An 18,999-nucleotide genomic window follows, 5' to 3' on the forward strand; every position below is an offset into this window, starting at 1 on the left:
CAGCCTTACATCCACCCTTTCACTCATCCACCCACCCAGTCACCCTTTCACTTATCAATTCATCAATCCATCCATCAGTTCACTCAGCCATCCACCCAGTCATTCACCTGTCATCCACCCTTTCACTAATCCATCCATCCTTTCAGTCATCCATCCATCCTTTTACCCGTTCATCTACCCTTTCTCTCATCCATCCTTCCACTCACTCATCTGCCCATCCTTTCTCTCATTATCCATCCATTCACCCTTTCATTAATCCATCCGCCATCCACCCATCCCTTCACTTACACACCTTTTCACATTAATTATGAGATGAGCCTTTTTCTGCTGAGTTGCAGACCGAAGAGGCCCATCAAGGACATCACCCCTGCTGTAGTTCCTAAAGCAAGGGGTGGGGCGGGGGAGGGCTCACTATACCCCTGTACATAGGCAATCCGAAAAAGTGGAAGTCATGAGTCATGCATGATGCACAGTGCCACTGTGACATGGTGTTGTTTCAGGGCTTTAAGTGGGATGAAAAACCTGGGGGGTCTCTCCAAAGGGGTTTTTGATGTAATTAAGGGAATGGCTTAAAACACCTAAGCTAAACATGTGTGCTTAGAATAGTGTGCCGCCTGACTGGCAATTTGCTGCTTCTGTCATTGCATCCAGATACATAACACAACAAGTAGTGTTACACCTACAAGCCAGAACTATTGGCTTTGTCAATGGTTGCTAGTTGCATAAAATAAAAAAGCAGCAACCATGGCTTTGTTGAATATAACATTGAAAATGCGTCAGTTTTAATATGATGAGACAGGGAAAGACCCATAACCCTTTTTTCAAACTTGTTTCACCACCTTTTCATGAACTGGATTCTCACCTAGCAGCATGGGCGTTTTGTTAATTTCTTCCACCTGACTGAATGTCTTGCCCTAGACCAAGGCGAGGCAAGAGGAGGCCCACCACGTGAAGTAAGAGCACAGACTGGCCCATATCATTCTGTACGTGGCAATCAGCTGCAGACAGAATGACAATGGGTGGGGTGGGGCTGCTCTTGTGCTCAGAGGAGTGCGAGGTGGCCCCACCAGGGAGCTGTGGCTTCTGGCAGGGGAACAGTGATGTTCCTCAATGCCCAAAATTACAGACAAAAGGCGTCCGTAAAAGGGATCGTCACAGACAACGGACATGAGATCCAAATAACGAACGGTCCGTAAAATTTACGGACGGTTGGTCATTCACAAGGGCATCACTACTTGGGGGGGGGGGGGGAGGCTTCCAAGGCTCTGTGTCAAAGGAGGTGGGGTCTTGAAAAGCTCTAGCCCAATGTCCTTTCAACACCACAGAGGACACAGGGGCTTGCAACACTCTGCATCAATGTCCTGCCAACTCCGGGGAGAACTAGGGGGCTTCCAGGATGCTGGGCCAATGTCCTCCTAACCCACCGAGGATGAGGGAGCATGCAAAGCTTTTCACTGAGGTCCTTTCCCTGCCAGAGAGGACGAGCTCTGTGTCAATGCCATGGAGGACTTGGGGGCTTGTAAAGCTCTGTGCCAATGTACTTCCAATGCCATGCTTCTTCCAAAGCCACGGAGGATGAGGGGTATGCAACTCTGTGCCAATGTCCTTCCAAAGTCACGGAGAATGAGGGCGCTTCAAACATTTTCCCGCCAATGACTTGCCAATGCCACGGAGGATGAGGGGGCTTGCAAAGACCTGCACCAATGTCCTGCCAATGCCAAGGATGACGAGGGCGCTTCCAAAGCTCTGTGCCAAAATCCTTCCTGCGCCATGGCAGGATGAGGGGATATGCAAAGCTCTGCACTAATGTCCTTCCAACGCAGCAGAGGAAGATGGGGCTTGCAAAGCTCTGTGCCAATGTCCTTCCAATGCCACGGATGATGAGGGTGCTTGCAAAGCTCTGCGCCAATTTCATACCAATGCAACAGAGGACGAAGGGGCATCTGCACTAATGTCCTTTCAATGCCAGGGAGGATGAGGGAGCAACGCCAAGCTCTGCACCAATGTCTTGCCAATGCCACAGAGCATGCAGGGGCTTGCAAAGCTCTGTGCCAATGTTCTATCCAGTCAACGGAGGATGATGGGGTATGCAGCTCTGTGCCAATGTCCTTCCATTGCCACAGAGGAAGAGGGAGCATGCAAAGCACTGTGCTAATGTCATTCCAATGCCAGGGAGGACGAGGAGGTTTGCAAAGGTCTGTGACTATGTCCTTAAAATGCCACGGACAATGAGGGGGCTTCCAGGCTGCTGTGCCAATGTCATGCCAATGCCACAGAGAATGAGGAGGCTTGAAAAGGTCTGTGCTAATGTCCTTTCAATGCCACAGATGACGAGGGGGCAGGTAAAGCTCTGCGCCTATATCATCCCATTGCAACGGAGGATGAAGGGGCATCATCTGCACCAATGCCCTTCCAATGCCAGTGAGGGCAAGGGGACTTTCAAGATGCGGGGTCAACATCCGTCCAATGCTACTTAGCATAAGGGGGCTTGCAGAGCTCTGCACCAATTTCCTGCCAATGCCACGGAGCACACAAGGGCCTGCAAATCTCTGTGCCAATGTACCATCAATGCAACGGAGGACGAAGGGGCATGCAACTCTGTGCTAATGTCCCTACAATGCCACAGAGGAAGAGGGGGCATGCAAAGCTCTGCTCCAATGTCCTGCCAATGCCATGCAGGAGGACGAGGGGGCTTACAAAGATCTGCGCCAATGTCCTTCCGGCATCACGGAGGACGAAGGCGCTGGCAAAGGTCTGTGCCAATGTCCTTCCAATGCTACGCAGACCGAACGGACATGTAAAGATCAGCGCTAATGTCCTTCCAACACTGCGGAGGGCGAGGGGCTTGTAAAGTTATGCGCCAATGTCTTTCAAATGCTACGGAGAATGAGGGTGTTTGCAAAGCTCTGCCCCAACATCAGGCCAATGCAACTGAGGACAAAAGGGCATCAGCTGTGCCAATGGCCTTCCAATGACAGGAAAGACGAGGTGGCTTTCACAATGCTTTGCCAATGTTCTTCCACTGCCATAGAGGATGAGGGGGTATGCAATGCAATGTCATGTCAATGCAACAGAGGATGAAGGGGCATCATCTGGACCAATGCCCTTCCAATGCCACGGAGGATTAGGGTGCTTCCAAGATGCTGTGTCAATGTCCTTCCAATGCCATGGAGGATGAGGGGGAATGCAAAGCTCTGCATCTATTTCATGTCAATGTAATGGAGGACGAAGGGGCATCATCTGCACCAATGTCCTTCCAATGCCAGTGAGGGCGAGGGGGCTTCCAAGATGCTGTGCCAATTTCCTTCCAATGCCACGGAGGATGAGGGGCATGCAGACCTTTGTGCAATGCCCTGCCAATGCCATGGAGCACACGGGGGCTTGCAAAGCTCTGTGCCAATGTACTATCACTGTAACGGAGGATGAAAGGGCATGCAACTGTGTGTCAATGTCCTTCCAATGCCACGTGGATAAGGGGGCTTACAAAGATCTGCACCAATGTCCTTCCAGCACCACGGAGGACGAAGGTGCCTGCAAAGCTCTGCGCCAATGTCCTTTCAATGAAATGCAGGACGAAGGGACATGCACAGATCTGTGCTAATAGTCTTCCAACCCAGTGGAGGACGAGGGGTCTTGCAAAGTTCTGCACCAATGTCCTTCAAATGCCATGGAGGATGAGGGGGTATGCAGAGCTCTGCACCAATGTCCTGTCAAAGCCAGGGAGGATGAGGGGGTATGCAGAGCTCTGCACCAATGTCCTGTCAAAGCCAGGGAGGATGAGGGGTTATGCAGAGCTCTGCACCAATGTCCTGTCAATGCCAGGGAGGATGAGGGGTATGCAGAACTCTACACCAATGTCCTGTCAATGCCAGGGAGGATGAGGGGGTATGCAGAGCTCTGCACCAATGTCCTGTCAAAGCCAGGGAGGATGAGGGGGTATGCAGAGCTCTGCACCAATGTCCTGTCAATGCCAGGGAGGAAGAGGGGGTATGCAGAGCTCTGCACCAATGTCCTGTCAATGCCAGGGAGGATGAGGGGGTATGCAGAGCTCTGCACCAATGTCCTTCAATGCTACAGAGCACTTGGGGGCTTGCCAAGCTCTTTGCAATGTACTATCAATGCAACGAAGGGCGAGGTGGGCATGCAACTATGTGCCAATGTCCTTTCAATGTCACGGAAAAAGAGTGGGCATGCACAGTTCTGTACCAATGTCTTCCAATGCCACAGAGGACTAGGGGTTTTCAAGACGCTGTGGGAACGTCCTGCACATGGAGAATGAGGCTTCCAAAGCTCTGCTCATATGTCCTGCACATGGAGGAGGGGCCCTGCGCCAATGCTCTATATACCGGATGATAAGGAGGCTTCCTGAGCTCTGTGCCAGTGCTGTGTGCACCGGAGGATGCAGCTCCGTGGAGGAACAACATGTTGTAGCCCCCTGCACCACAGGTGCTGCATGGGCTTGCATTACGCTCAGACTCTCAAAGCTCTGTGCCTGCGTTCTGACACCGTAGAAGGAGGGTCTAGGGATTTGTGTTATTGTCCTACACATTGAAAGAAGAGGACTAAGGCTCACATTTGCCAATACTTTGTGCCTGTGTAAAGACAAAAAAAGTGACAAATCCAGCACAAACTACTGATTTGGGATTTACTTTTGAGCTCAAACCTTTTTTTGTGCTGAAAAATAACCATATATTAATGCAAAGTAGAGCTACAGACTATGCCTTACTTTGCATCAGAGGGTGCTCCATAGGTGGCACACGGGAATTCCCATGCAACCAGCCATGGTTTTTGATGCAAAGCCCAAACTATTAACATTGTCAACAGGACTTGAGTGGGGAGGGGCGTAACTCGCTAGTGTAATTACTCATAATTACCACAAAATTACTCAAAACTATTTGTAATTACCTGACAAGAATAATCCAGTATTTAGTACTATTTTCTTCATGCAAAATGTGCCCTTGCATCCAAAATTGGCCAAAGGATATATTTTGTGCTAAGCAAATAGCACTAAATGCTTTAGTACACAAACAGCAGTAGCCAACTGCTGCTCTCTCTCTCTCTTAGTTTGTTCTTCCTGTGCTCCTGCGGTTGGATTTTTGCCCTATGTTACTCTTAATTACTCAAACTTGTGTAATTGCATGACTTTGGATCACAAGAGTAATGCAAAATTACTGAAATTACTCCAATTAATTCGGCATAATTAAAATTTCGCCTAGGCTTGATTACATTGTATGATCCTAGGCAAACATTTCATTTCACTGACTCTTTTGTTTTCATTGATATCACACATGCGAGCACCTTCAAATACATGAGTTGAGGATGTGCAATGTAAAAAAACCTCTTTTGTTTGATGTAGTATAATAGAATGTGGCTCCATGTCTAATAATAATCTAGGACACATATAGGGTACAGTTTAGACAACTGGCTTTCCTCTTAGTTCACTAATGGTATGTCATCAGGGTCGCTGTCAGTAATGTGCTTTAGTTCACATATAAAAATGATCACTTTTAATGACTACCTTTCTGTGTAGTGATATAATCTTATGTACTAATGTAAAATGCTTCTGCACGTTAAATAAATACACTTTTTAGAATTTGAAAGAGATTTATTACATGTTTTACATGATGCTTGCTGTATGATTTACATGGCAACTATTTTGAGAGCTCGACTCATGCATGGGCTTTCAGCACTGAGCAGGCCCTTTGTGTGGCTGTGGCTTGGCTCTCACTGTACATTTTTTGGCTCTCCCACCTCTAAGCCATTTCATAGTAGATATGGTGCTGTCCTGATCCATCCCTTTCAAGCAAAGTAGCACAGTAACTTTGGTTGCTGCTCTGTGTTGCAAGAATAAATAGCACATTTGGCCCTAAGGTAACTTTTCCTTCACACCATAGAAGGAGGCTTCCAATGTGAATCATCAGCATCCTGCACACTGGAGGAGGAGGTTTCCAAGCTCTGCAGCAGTGTCCTGTACTCCTAAGGCCATATCATGAACCACCATGCTGGCTTTTTTCTCATTTGTGGAGTCTAAAGTTCATACATATAACTCAGAAGTTCTTTGTGTTAATACATTAAATGCAGAGAGCACAAGTCAGAAACAGTGATCAGGGTCTGCCTCTCTGCACTGGTTAGTTTTGTCTAAAGTTGATGCTTTAACTTGGAGAAATTACAAGTTATACTTATAGGGCCAGATTTATCAAGGCTTTGTGCCAGTGCAAAGTCATAAAAAGTGACATAAACTGACTCGTCTTAAAAAACGATTTATTATCCTGCAGAAATCTTGATTTGCACAAGAAAGTAGCACTAAAGTAACACAAAGTATCACTTTGGGGCATCCCATGGGTTGTACAAGGGTCTTCCCATCCAATCACCCATTTTTTTACGCTAAGTCCCATCTACTAAAAATTGTTGACAGGGCTCCTATGTGGCACACAAATACACACTTGGAGGAAGATTTAAATTGTATTTAAGCGTGGTCTTTTGTGCTGCAAGAGCACCCTTCCAGTACAAAGCTGTGGTAGATGTTACACACACATGCTTGCACTATTGTGCAATGGTGTGGGTGTGGCACAAGGCCGCCTAAAGTGCGCTAGCACACGGGGGAGCAACAGTGCCATGTCTTAGTAGATATTGTGCTGTCCTACTCTCTCTCCCTTTTACGCAAGGCAATGCTGCAACTTTGGTTGACATGGACATCTTTAGCTCCAGCATGGTCAAAGTCTGAAAAACGACAGCTCTTTTCTTGTATTTTGGGTTATGTTGGTCATCATTTTATTTGCTTCTTGCCTTGTCGGATCCTCAGATGTACCCAGTTCCTGCAAAAGATATTGAGGGGTAAGAAAAAACTTCTAAGCAATTTACTTCACCTGCCATAGGTGGGTTTTTTGGCCAACATTCAACAATTGATGGCACTGAGAGGAGCTAATCTTTAATTAATTACATGCATGAAGCATAATTAAATGCATAGTCCCCTATTGTTAACTCTGAAAGATATATAGGTTTGAGGGAAATACTAGGTGCTGGAAATAATGTAACAGTATGTATTTTAAGCAGATGTACTACAACTAGCACCATACAAATTTTAAATTATGGCAGAGTAATTTGTATAATTTTGGGAAGTTTGCATTCCACATCATAAACAAAATCCCGAAATTACAGCATGTCGTGTAATTATGTGCCCTTCACAGTAAAACTTTACTGCATTCCCTCAGTAATAACACAAATGGCCAGAAAGCTAGCAGCTGTTGCTGAATTCACTTGTGTTTTCCCCACTATTTTTTCACCTTGAATTGCATCCTCATGTTAAAAAGTGACACAAGTACACATTTTACGCTAAAATATAGTGCTATGTGATGGATTTGCACTTTGCGTAAACAGGCGTGATTTTGCATAATTGTGCGAAATAACATGAATCAAATTGTACACACCCCTAGCTACAACCGTGTTAAATCTGAGTAGATTTATTTTTATAGTAATCAGTTTACTTTAACTTAAAGGTAAACGTATGTTTGGCAAACTGTGCAACATTAAACAGGGAAGTAGATAGTGTATTTTACCAAGATAAACATATATATTCGGACACAAATGAAACGTTTCTACTTAATGCTCAGACGATTTTATTAATATGATCACTTTTAGTTTAAGCTGAATAATAGCACATGGATGACTTCAATTGCTCACATATTGCACTAAGGTCTTGTTGAACAGCGTTTTACATATTTACAAATTGATGTGATATTTTTATTTTGTTCCATTTTTTGCAGTCTCGAACCATGCAGCTTCAGGTGTTTTGTCGCAGACACCATTGTACACAACACTACATAGAGGGGCATATTTATAAGCCCCTTGCGCCACATTTGCGTCACTTTTTCCATGTTAAAAGTGACGCAAAAGTGGCGCAAGGGGCTTGTAAATCTGCCCCAGAGTCTTTACAATCTTAAGGGTTTTGGGGTCCCAGGCAACACACATTTTGGGGTCCCCACTTGGAAAAACCTTGCATTTATTACTCATTTACAGCCAGCTAGTGATGGGAAGCAATAGTGAATTACATGTTTAACTTTCAGAAATCGGCAAGCTTAAACAGCCAACTTATCAAAGGGCTCTGTGTTTGCCAGCCACATAGTATCAAAAAATTGATAAAGCCACTCGTTTTTGTGATTTGGTCTAGATCTTTTTGTCTCATAACAATATTTTATGTGGCACTCACTGTCTAACCCCCCATTCCTCCCATTGTAAGAAAAACACGGTAGGGTGACTCAGTGGGTGTTTAGGGGCTAGCACATAATATTAATATGACTTATGCATATGGCGTGCGAAAGTGTAGCTTTTATTACCAGATACTCATAATGACAAATACATCTTTTCACAACTGGCTTCCTTCCTGCAATAGTGAAAATCAAAGAAGTACTCTGGGGATTTTCACCTCTCATAGGGCGAAAGCTGACATTATTTTCTCCTTTATTCTTCTGCCTTGCCTTCTCCTTTCTCTCCTATTTTTAAGTTTATACTTCTCTGGCTGACAGTGACTTCTAGATCAGCTGAGTAAGAGAAATGCGAGGTAATGAGAGACAGGAAAAGTGCAGAGAGGTAAAGGGAACAGTATAGTGAGATATGTGAAGTAGAAGGAGAAGGGAGGCAGAAATAACGTGGAGAGGTATGTGAGGTAGGGAGAGAATAAGGTAAAACAAAGAAATGCATGGTGGCCAGGAAGACAGATACACACAAATATGAAAAGGTAGGTAGAAAACAAGCGAGAGATAGGCAAGGTTGTATATTAAGGTAGAGAGTTTGAGTAGTTTTGGGAGACAGAGATTTGGAGAAGGGTGCCATACACAGAGGTGAGGTGGGCAATGTTGATAGAGCGGTGATGCAGAGAGAGGTAGATGCGGAGAAAGTGTAGCGATAGAAAGAGGTGAGAGAGAGACAAAATGAAAGTTAACATATAGAAAGAAGGATCACATAACGAGAGGAGTAAGACAGAAAAAAATAATGAAATGAGAGAAGGCTAGAAAGAAAATGAGGGGTGGAAAGACAAGAAGTCAACTAAAGAGTGGTGGGTGAAGTACAGAAAGAGAAGTAAGGTAGAGAGAGGTTAGACAAATAGGTTGAGTTAAAATAGAGGGGGTACAGAGAAATATAAGAGAGAGGAGACAACGATAGTCATAGATGAGAATGTAGAGTTAGAGACAGAGAGATTGTAATAATGGAGAAAGGCAGTAGAGGTAGAATGAGAGAGGGAAAGTGTAGAATTGTGGCAGCCAATGAATGGGAAGATAAATTGATAGGTTAGCTAGTGTTGAGAGCAGTACCAGCAATTTTAAAGTAAAGAACACAACAAAATAATTTTTCCAAACCTATTAAGAAAAATAAAGTAAAATATAATTACCAAAAAGAAACCAAGATCACTAAAATAAGTCATGGGAAATTGGAGATATGGATTTTTAAACTTTTAATCAAAAAGCGCCTTGAAATTGTAAAGCACCATTGCAAATAATAGCTGGCTGTTGACCAGAACCATGGTGCAATATCAGGCCAACCACGATGGAGCGCGGTATGCCATATACAACAAGCAGGTTATCAAAATCTACCAGCGAGGCAAAGTTCAAGGATGTGGTGGATGAGAATCCCTTGAAGTAGGATATGTCATTGTTGCACTCCTACTGAAGCTGTTGATTTTTTGCACCAAATGCTCAGATCGAGACAAAGTCATATTTCGTGTCTGCTGAGTGTTCGCTGGTCATTGAGTATATTTGCTACCTTGCCCTTATCCAAGGTATTATGTAAGAACTAAGTTACTTTTTGGAAGTCAAAATCCTCCCGCAGGGCAAAGCTGTAGCATGGCAGGGCTCCACAAAGCTGGATACCTTTTCTGCAGTGCCCAGTTAAACCTGGTTTTCATGCCTGCCTTGAATGCAGCCTTCTTGTCAAGACTCAGCACACTGTCATGATCCTTCAGAGGTGGAAGACATGACCAAGTTTTACTTTTCTGTAACTGCTGAGAATGTTCCTTCTTGGCAGACTTGTAGTCAGGGAGGTTTCTGGGCACCAGGTCTCTCCACTTAGATCTCCTGCAGGGTCCAGTTCTCTGTGGTCAGCTGTGCACTGGTAAGATCAGGAGTCCTTTTGATTTTTGTGTCTTTGAAGCAGGCAAACTGGACCCTTGGAAAGCAGCTCCTGTCTATGGGTGCCGGTAGGAGTCAAAAGCCATTAAGTCCTTGGTTGAGTCCATGTCTTACAGCAGGAGTCAGCAGGCTTTGTTCTTTCAGCAGGGCCTTCTTCTTCAAGTGGAGCATCCCCAAGTACAGGAATGTTCTGAGGAGGTGGTGATCAAGGTGCCATATTTGTCCTTAGTACTAGCCAGTGAAAGAAGGACCACCAAAACCTAACTATTTTATCGCAGCTCCACAGCCTTCTTTCACAGAAAGTCCTCTTTGCCCTACAGCAAAATAACTGAGGGGCCCATGTTTTAATGTGACAAAACCCTTCTGATAACAGGCAGGCCTGCCTTAAGCCGTAGAGCTACTCCCATCTTTAGGTGAGCTCTCCTCCCATCTGACAGGATTCTCTCCCCCACTGGGACTGAAACTTGGCTGTCTAGGAGGGGAGAATACTTGGAAAGGCTGTTACATGGGTGGAGCGTGGGTGTTCCCACTCATCCACCCATGAATTCTGGCAAATTCCCAGATTTACCAAGAGTGGTAGATCTTGAAATGTGTCAGAGGTGCAATGAGTAGAAATATATTTATTTCTCCTTATGATTTCCTCTTTCTACTATGCAGCACACGTAGAAAGTGGGAAAATGCCTCTTAGGAATGCTTTTGTTCCTTCCTGCAAAAAAACAATCCTGCACCATGATACAAAGGGGCCTGCCCCAGCACAGGAAAAAGACAGGAATGCACAGTACAATTTTAAATATGTCACATTCCTGCCCTTTTCTTTTCACGCAGCACAGCAAGGTAACTTGCTGCGCTGTGCTTTGTGATTTGTTAATAAATATGCCCAAGAATATTTTAGTCAAACGTAGGCCTGTTCTATTGAGAATATAGGTGAATCTACACAATAAAATTGTTGTTAGAGCATTAGTCACTGTGTAGGCACACTTTTTAAATATGGAGTGTGCCACTTTTTTATACTGAGTATACAAAACAGTGATGGGTGAAATGCTTGAATTAATCTTAACCACTGGTAATCCATTGGGGCTGCATCCCAATCCAATCCATCGCTATTTTGTACACCATTATTATTATTATTATTATTTAAAATCTTATATAGCGCGCAGCTACCCTTGGGCATCCCGGCGCTTCCAGACAAACATCCGATACAAGATGGAGAACAGCATTGACACATTATCCGGGAAATAAAAAGGTTTTAAGACCTTTGCGGAAGCGCAGTGTGCAGGTCTCAGCGCGTAGTTTAAGCGGGAGCGAATTCCAAAGCTTTGCCGTATTAAAGGAGAATCTTCTTCCACCAGTGCGGGCCTTTTTTACTCTAGGGACAAGTAAGAGGTGTTGCCTCTCTGAGCGCAACGTTCTGCTTGCTTTGTATGCCGTAACAAGGTTTCTTAGGATGAGGGGGCCTTTCCCTAAGAGGATTTTATGAGCCGTACAAAGTGCCTTAAAAGTCACTCTCTCCCGCACAGGGAGCCAATGCAATGCCTTTAGTGCCGGCTTCGCAGATTGCGTCCTCGGGATGTCCATGAGCAGCCTTGCCGCCGCGTTTTGGACCTGTTGCAGGATCTTGAAGGTAGATTCAGGGGCGCCCAAGAAAATAGCATTGCTATAGTCAAGTCTAGATGTTATAAGACCCTGAATCAGCAATTTCCTTGATGTTAACGGAAGAAGAGGGAAGATTTTCCGAGCCGACCTAAGTAAGGCATAACACACTCCTGCTGTTTTCTTGGCGTGGGTGCGGAGTGACAGGTCCGGTTCTAACCAGACTCCAAGGCTCTTAATTGCTTCCTTGGGGGCTGGAGGTTCACCCATACAACCAGGCCAGCTGAGTGGGGGAAGGAGGGTAGCTTTACTCCCCAGCAGCAGTAGTTCCGTCTTTGAGCCGTTTAGCTTGAGGGAGGACTCTCCCATCCAAGTATGGACATCCACCAGACAGGACTTCAAGATGTCCGGGTTGTCGGCCAGATGGGACAGAGAAACGACTAGCTGCGTATCGTCAGCATAACTGACGATTTTGATGTTATAAGGGGAGACTACATCCTCCAGCGGGGCCATATAAACATTGAATAATGTAGGGCTCAACGAGGAGCCCTGTGGCACTCCACACTGGAGGGGGACTGATGCCACCTCAGTTTAGACCCCGCTATAATCATTTTGGACCGTGCTCCAAATGGAACAGCCCAGCCTGAATTGACAAGCCAGGTACTCCCTGAATCGGAACACAAGTAATACAGGACAGGTCTCAGCCAGGTTATGGGCTCAACAGCCGGGGACAGCTTGGTTCCAGTGACAGATTGTGCACGGAACCCATGTCTGGGCAAACCAACTTAGGGTGACACACTAAGTATACCAAACAGTGATGGCTGGAATGCTCAAATTATTCTCAGTCACTGATAATCACTTGGGCCGCATCCGGATCCATTGTTATTTTGCACAACATGCCACCTCACTTTGAACCCAGTTATATGCAAATCAGTCTTGACCCTGCTCCAATAGGACAGGTATGCCAATACATGGGTCCCCCTGCAGTGCTTAATTTGAACCAGTGGTTTCTGGGGCTCGGCACCAGTACTTAATTGCGAATACTGGCACTCATGACAGTCTGCCTGATGGTGGCATTGTTCATCTAATTTAGAGAGTAGCACAACAACAGTGGTTTATTGATTCAATATGCATTAAAAATGACTGTTATCTGCCACCCAAGCCATTCTTATGGCTTTGGCGGCCTGGAATAGTCTCAGTTGTCACAGTTGTAGGTGTGTGATGCAGTAGGTTTGTTGGTACTATGATTGGCAGCGCTGGCAGGGGCAATCTGAGGAACTTCGATTTTCGATCACGATCGAATCGACCCGCCATTTTGTAACACGCCGCCATCTTGTGTTGCCATCACTCAGGCAGCACGGCGAACGAAGTCTATTCTGCTTTTTCCCGTAGCTTGGTGTCAAAATACGTCCTCGGCCTTGTTTGTGAAGCTGGTGTTTGGACTAGCCGAGTACACTAATCCTTGTCTGGCTTTTCTAATCCCTGTTTCAACTATCTGTAGGCTCACACCATTCTTTCCCGATCATATCTTATCGACTGGCCTTCACTGTCTCCTGCTAGCATTCTCTTGTGTCATGCCTGTCCTCCAATACACACAAACGTATCTCACCACCTTCAAGTCAGTTGTAATCTGTTAATAAATTAAGTTCGGGGGTGGGATGACAAACACAGTTGGAGGAGAGGTCTCTTCTAGTCATCTGATCTTTCTGTTTTCGAACCCTTCTTACTGGTTCCGCTTTGTTTTCCACTTACTCTATTGGCTCTTTTTTTCTTTGCTTGGGGCGTGTGTTTTGTTAATAATTCTGTATTGTATGATATTTAATCTGATGCGCCACAGAGTGAAGTGGGAGTCTCCTGAGAACCTACTTTGTGTACTTCTAGGATAACTGTACTAGCTGCAGCTAAATAAATCCAATCTTCTAACGCCGACAGAGTGTCCCGTGTCTCTGTGTATCGAAGCAGGTGAACCCAGGAGACGGAGGGCGTACCCTGCGCCGCCAAGTCCAAAAAGTTCTGGTTCTTCAATTGGCGCCCAACGTGGGGCGGCTTCAGTGGTACCGGTCCTGCTCGAAGGTCGTGAGGAACCTCACAAGAAAATTCCGGAGGGTTCGCGAGCCACACTAAGCGACCCCTGTATGTCGAAAGTGGTCCGAAGGTCTTTTGCAGCGCGGTTACTCCTTCCTGACAGCTACTGGCGACCGCTACCCTGACTGCTGCCCTGCTTTGGCCCATTCCTTTGGTGATGTATGGTAAAGCGAGACGATAGACGGGCCTCTGTTGGTGGAAGAAGACGTCTTTAGTTAAGTTAAGTATTTTCGTGGGTCGCGCCCACAAATTTTGGTTCTTTGTTTGATGTCCTTAGGTCACTTAGATTTAGTCCTTGCAAAGACTAAAGCCGAGGGTCAGTGCATTTGCGCTGCGTAAACTGAGTTTTACTCCCTTGAAGTTTGTGAACAGTCCAGAGATATTGCGAAATGCCTGGTCTGACTAAGTTTGGAAGAATTTGTTGTCTTGGTTGTAATAGGGACTCCCGACTTGAGGACTCTTGTCCGATTCCTTCGGTTGGAACTCCCACATATGAGCTCTACTCGAAACATGGTATCGGCCCCATTGCCTTTAACGAGACATGGACTCGATACACGAAGAAAGATGGTGTTCTCAAATGGCCAGAAAACGGTAGTTTTGATCCTAATGTGCTAGATAATTTGGAAGCAGTATTATTCAAAAGTAAAGCCCGGCCGGCAATGTTTGACTCTCTTCGCCTTAGGCGTAAGGAAGCCAAACAAAAAGAAATTAAACAAGCAAAACGAGCTAGGAAAGCACAGGGTATGACGATTATACAGGCTGCCCAACAGTTTAAAAATGATGAAATTGACAATGCGACTGAAATTTCAGAAAGACAACATCGTATGGCGATAGATAAATGCTATCCGGTGTTGCCTGTCTCTCCTTCTGATAACAAGAAAGATGTAGAAGAAGATCCCCTAATGTCCCGTTTATTGAGGTTGCCTCCGCCCTATGCGCAAAATGCTAATGTGCCTCAGCCGTTACAGCCTGCTCAGTTGCTGGTAGTACCTCCGCCGGTTCCGGCTCTTCAGCATTTGCCTCCTCCAGTATTACTGCCCTTGCCGGTTTCACCATTAGTTTCAGCTTCTCAGCTTTCATCTCCTGATCTTAGCTCTCCTTTGCCTTCTGTTCCTCCTGTAATTTCTAGTTCTTCTCTTGAAAATTCTCCTAATATTCTGTCTCCAGTTCTGATGTCTAATTCACCGTCTATACGTAAGCGTCTCACAGATTCTGTCACTAGTATTTTATCTCCTTTCTTTGGAGCCCTTAATGCGTCTCCAGCTTTTGCTCGAAGACAATCTCGTAGTCAGTTCCCAGATTTCGAGGAACGAGAGAAATTAGATTCTCTGGCACGAAGATGGATCAAGAAGGGTCCACAATATAGTATGTCTGATATTATGCCTACCTTTCTGCAATGGAATGCACCTACACAAAGGTATGTTTTTAATGTAATGTGCGATATTCTCATTAAAGAATGGGAAGATGTGAGTTCGAGTCCGATCTCACAAGATTTGTTAGATGTCCAAGCCGATTTTGAAAAAGGACTTATTGTAGGTTCCAAAGTTGAGGAAGCTATAAGGACACTCATCTCCTATCAAAGGAGGGACGACGATTGACACCAGAACGAATTCAGGCGATTGCTCGAATGTCTGTGCCATCCACACAAAGGGAAGTACGTGCTTTTCTGGGAATCACTTCTTATTGTAGACAGTGGATCCCTAACTTCTCTTTGATCGCCAAACCTTTGTTGGCACTCACTTTAAAAGATACGCCTCAGCCCCTTCCTTGGACTGAAGAGTGCCAAAAGAGTTTCACTGATTTACGCACTGCTCTATGTTCTGCTCCTGTTCTGGGTACCCCAGATTACACTAAGCCTTTTACGCTGTCTGTTCACGAGAAAGAGGGTTGTGCATTATCAGTCTTGACACAGCAATTTGGAGATAGACAGCGGCCATGTGCTTATTTTTCGGCTACGTTAGATCCCGTAGCAAAAGCATTGCCTAGTTGTCTCAAAGCCACAGCAGCCACAGCGATTTCTATCCGACAGTCCGCTGGGATAGTGTTAGATAACACTCTTATTGTCATGGTGCCACATGCAGTGGATACCTTACTAAACAGAACAAAGACACAGCATCTCACGAGTGCACGTTTAACTGGTTACGAGCTGACGCTATTGGCTAGTCACGTACACATCAAACGATGCAATACTCTGAATCCAGCCACTTTATTGCCCCTTCCAAATAAGGAGAGTGTTGAGGATCAGCATGATTGTTTCTTCCGTACTGAGGAAGAAACAAAAGGAAGGATTGATTTGAGGGACACACCGTTAGAGAATCCAGATGGGTCTCTATGGGTAGATGGTTCTTGTTTCAAGATGCCTAATGGAGATACGGTTTCAGCCTATGCTGTAACTACCTTACATACGATTGTGGAAACTGCACGCATTAGACACAATTCAGTGCAAGCAGCAGAGTTGATAGCACTGACAAGAGCTTGTGTATTATCAAAAGGGAAAAGAGTGAACGTGTACACTGACAGTCAGTATGCCTTTGGTGTAGCGTTCAGTTTTGGGCGTCTCTGGAGAGAGAGGGGTTTCCTAACTTCACATGGCACTAAAATACAGCATGGTCAGTTAGTGACTGATCTCCTTGAGTCACTTGCTTTACCTGTCCAAATAGCGATAGTGAAGTGTAGTGCTCACAAGAGGATAACGGATGATGTTGGACGAGGAAATGCATTTGCTGATGAAACAGCAAAGAAAACAGCGAAAGATTCAACGAGTCGAATGTATATGGCAGGTCCTGCGAATTGGGTCAGAGAGAGAGGAATGTGTGAGAATACAGTGGAAAGCGTGAAAACGATTCAGAAAGAGGCTACAGAAAGAGAGATAAGCAAGTGGAGAGAAAGTACGGGAATGTTAGATGAGATGGGTTGTTGGGTAGAATTATCCGAACATCAACGTTGGTTGTTACCGGACGCTTATGTACTCGCAGTGGTTACTATGGCTCATGGTCCAGCTCACCTTAGTGCGAAAGGCATTTGTAAACTCCTAGCTCCAGTTTGGCAGAATGAAAGTATCCCGAAATGTGCAGACAACGTAGTAAAGCATTGTATTGTTTGTCTGATGTATAATCCAGGAAAGGGAACCCCCACACCAGCAGGTCACTTTGCTCCTCCGACATACCCATTTGAAGTGTTGCAAATCGATTACATTCACATGGATCGATGCAACAACCTCAAATATGTTCTGGTGGTAGTATGTGCCTTTTCGAGATGGATAGAAGCATACCCTTTGAAAGACAATACAGCTTTATCCACAGCCAAAATCCTTCTGAAAGAGTTCTTTCCCAGGTTTGGATTGCCACGCATTGTCTGGAGTGACAATGGGAGCGAATTTGTTGGCCAAGTCATGCAGAAAGTTTGTGCAGGTCTTGGAACCAAGCAAAAGTTCCATGCGGCAAATCATCCCCAATCAGCGGGTTTAGTAGAATGCTACAATGGGACCTTGAAGTTAAAATTAGCGAAGATTCAAACAAGTACGGGACTTAATTGGCCTGATGCTTTACCGTTAGCTCTGCTATCCACCAGAACTGCAGTACACTTTCGTCTGGGACTTAGCCCTTACGAAGTGGTGTTTGGCCGTCCGGCCAACGTATGGGGAATACCTCGTCCTAAAAAGTTCTCAGATTTGCCCTACCCAATGTTCATTGACTATTTGCATGACCTTACAACTAAATTGCATGTCCTTCATCGACAGGTTCAGAGTGCTTTGCCGGAGGCTTCCACAGATCCAGGTCACTCCATCCGACCAGGTGACTGGGTTTGCATCCGTAATTTTCAGAAGAAAAAGAATTTGGAGCCCAGATGGCGGAAGCCCCAAATGGTCCTGTTAACGACGAGAACAGGAGTTAAAGTTGAAGGAAAGAAAAATTGGATTCACGGTGTGCATTGCAAGAAAGTACCTTTGCCCTTGCCTTTTGATCAGTGGGTTCATAGAGGGGTTGGTGACTGTGAAGGCGAAACAGTTCCACGATTTGTACCCTTTAGCGATGCACACCTGAATGGGACATTGTCTGAAAAAGAGGACGACGACATTTTACAGGGAGCAATTCCATTGCATCGTCGCTTGAACACGACTGAACCAAGTACATTATTTCAAGATCAGAGTGTTCCTGGGAAGGAGCGCTATAATATTAGGCCCAGACAAAAGAACATTTGAGACTTTCTTCCCCCTTGTGTAGTATTCTGTTTAGGTTGCAGGGTCACGGTAGGAGTCTAGGTCACGACCTAAGTAGTGACAATAGGTCTGCAGGATCTTTCAGTGTCATAGGACGGTTGAGCATCGTGACTTTAGTGATTGAGGAAGATTGCCGTGAGCATCCACTAGTGAAAATGGAAACTACACCAAATAATGAAGAGAGAAGAAATGAAATGAAGAAAGCATCTTGTAAAATAATGTACAGTCGTTACAATATAACTCTATGTATTTTGATATCATTATGTATTGCTTTGGCGATTATTGGTTGGATAGTTTATGTTCTGCAGCCAAGAAACACCTCCCCTTCCTCCTCTTTGCCTTCTTCTACTATCTCTCCACACCTCTTTCATACTTTTCCTTCACATGAACTTGTCAGAAGAACCGAGTATTACAATAATTCTTTTGTCCAGCTATTACACCAACATCAATTAGTGGTTAACACAACTGATTGTTGGGTATGTGGTCTTATGCCGCATACTACTGAGAAGGGAGTACCATATTTGGTTCTCCCTTTCTCCTATGAGGGTTCTGCTTGGGCATTCTTTGTTATTTTCTCAAATGCATATCAAAGTAAATTCAGACGGTCTGTTGCTTCACAAATTAATTATCCGGATTTTAGCCATAGTTCTTTGATTAAGGGTATGGTAGTTATGGCTAAAATCATGGAGAATAGCAAGATTTCTATCGATGAAAGAAAAGCATACACCAATTGGAACGTCTCCCAATACATGTCGAGTCTTAATAATAAAATGGGAAAGGACAAATCCTCACCAATCTGGACTGTACCGCATCAAGGTAATTTCTGTTTAAAAATAAACGATCACTCTTCTGACATTGTACCAAAGAGTAACTGTTCCTACACATACATTTATTCCTCTCTGAACTCACCTCCTCTAGTACTGTCTCAAGGCACCTATTTCATTTGTCATGATAGAGCTTATACCTGGTTGCCAACGGGTTTCT

The sequence above is a fragment of the Triturus cristatus genome, chromosome 9, assembly GCF_964204655.1.
Source record: "Triturus cristatus chromosome 9, aTriCri1.1, whole genome shotgun sequence".
NCBI lineage: Eukaryota > Metazoa > Chordata > Amphibia > Caudata > Salamandridae > Triturus > Triturus cristatus.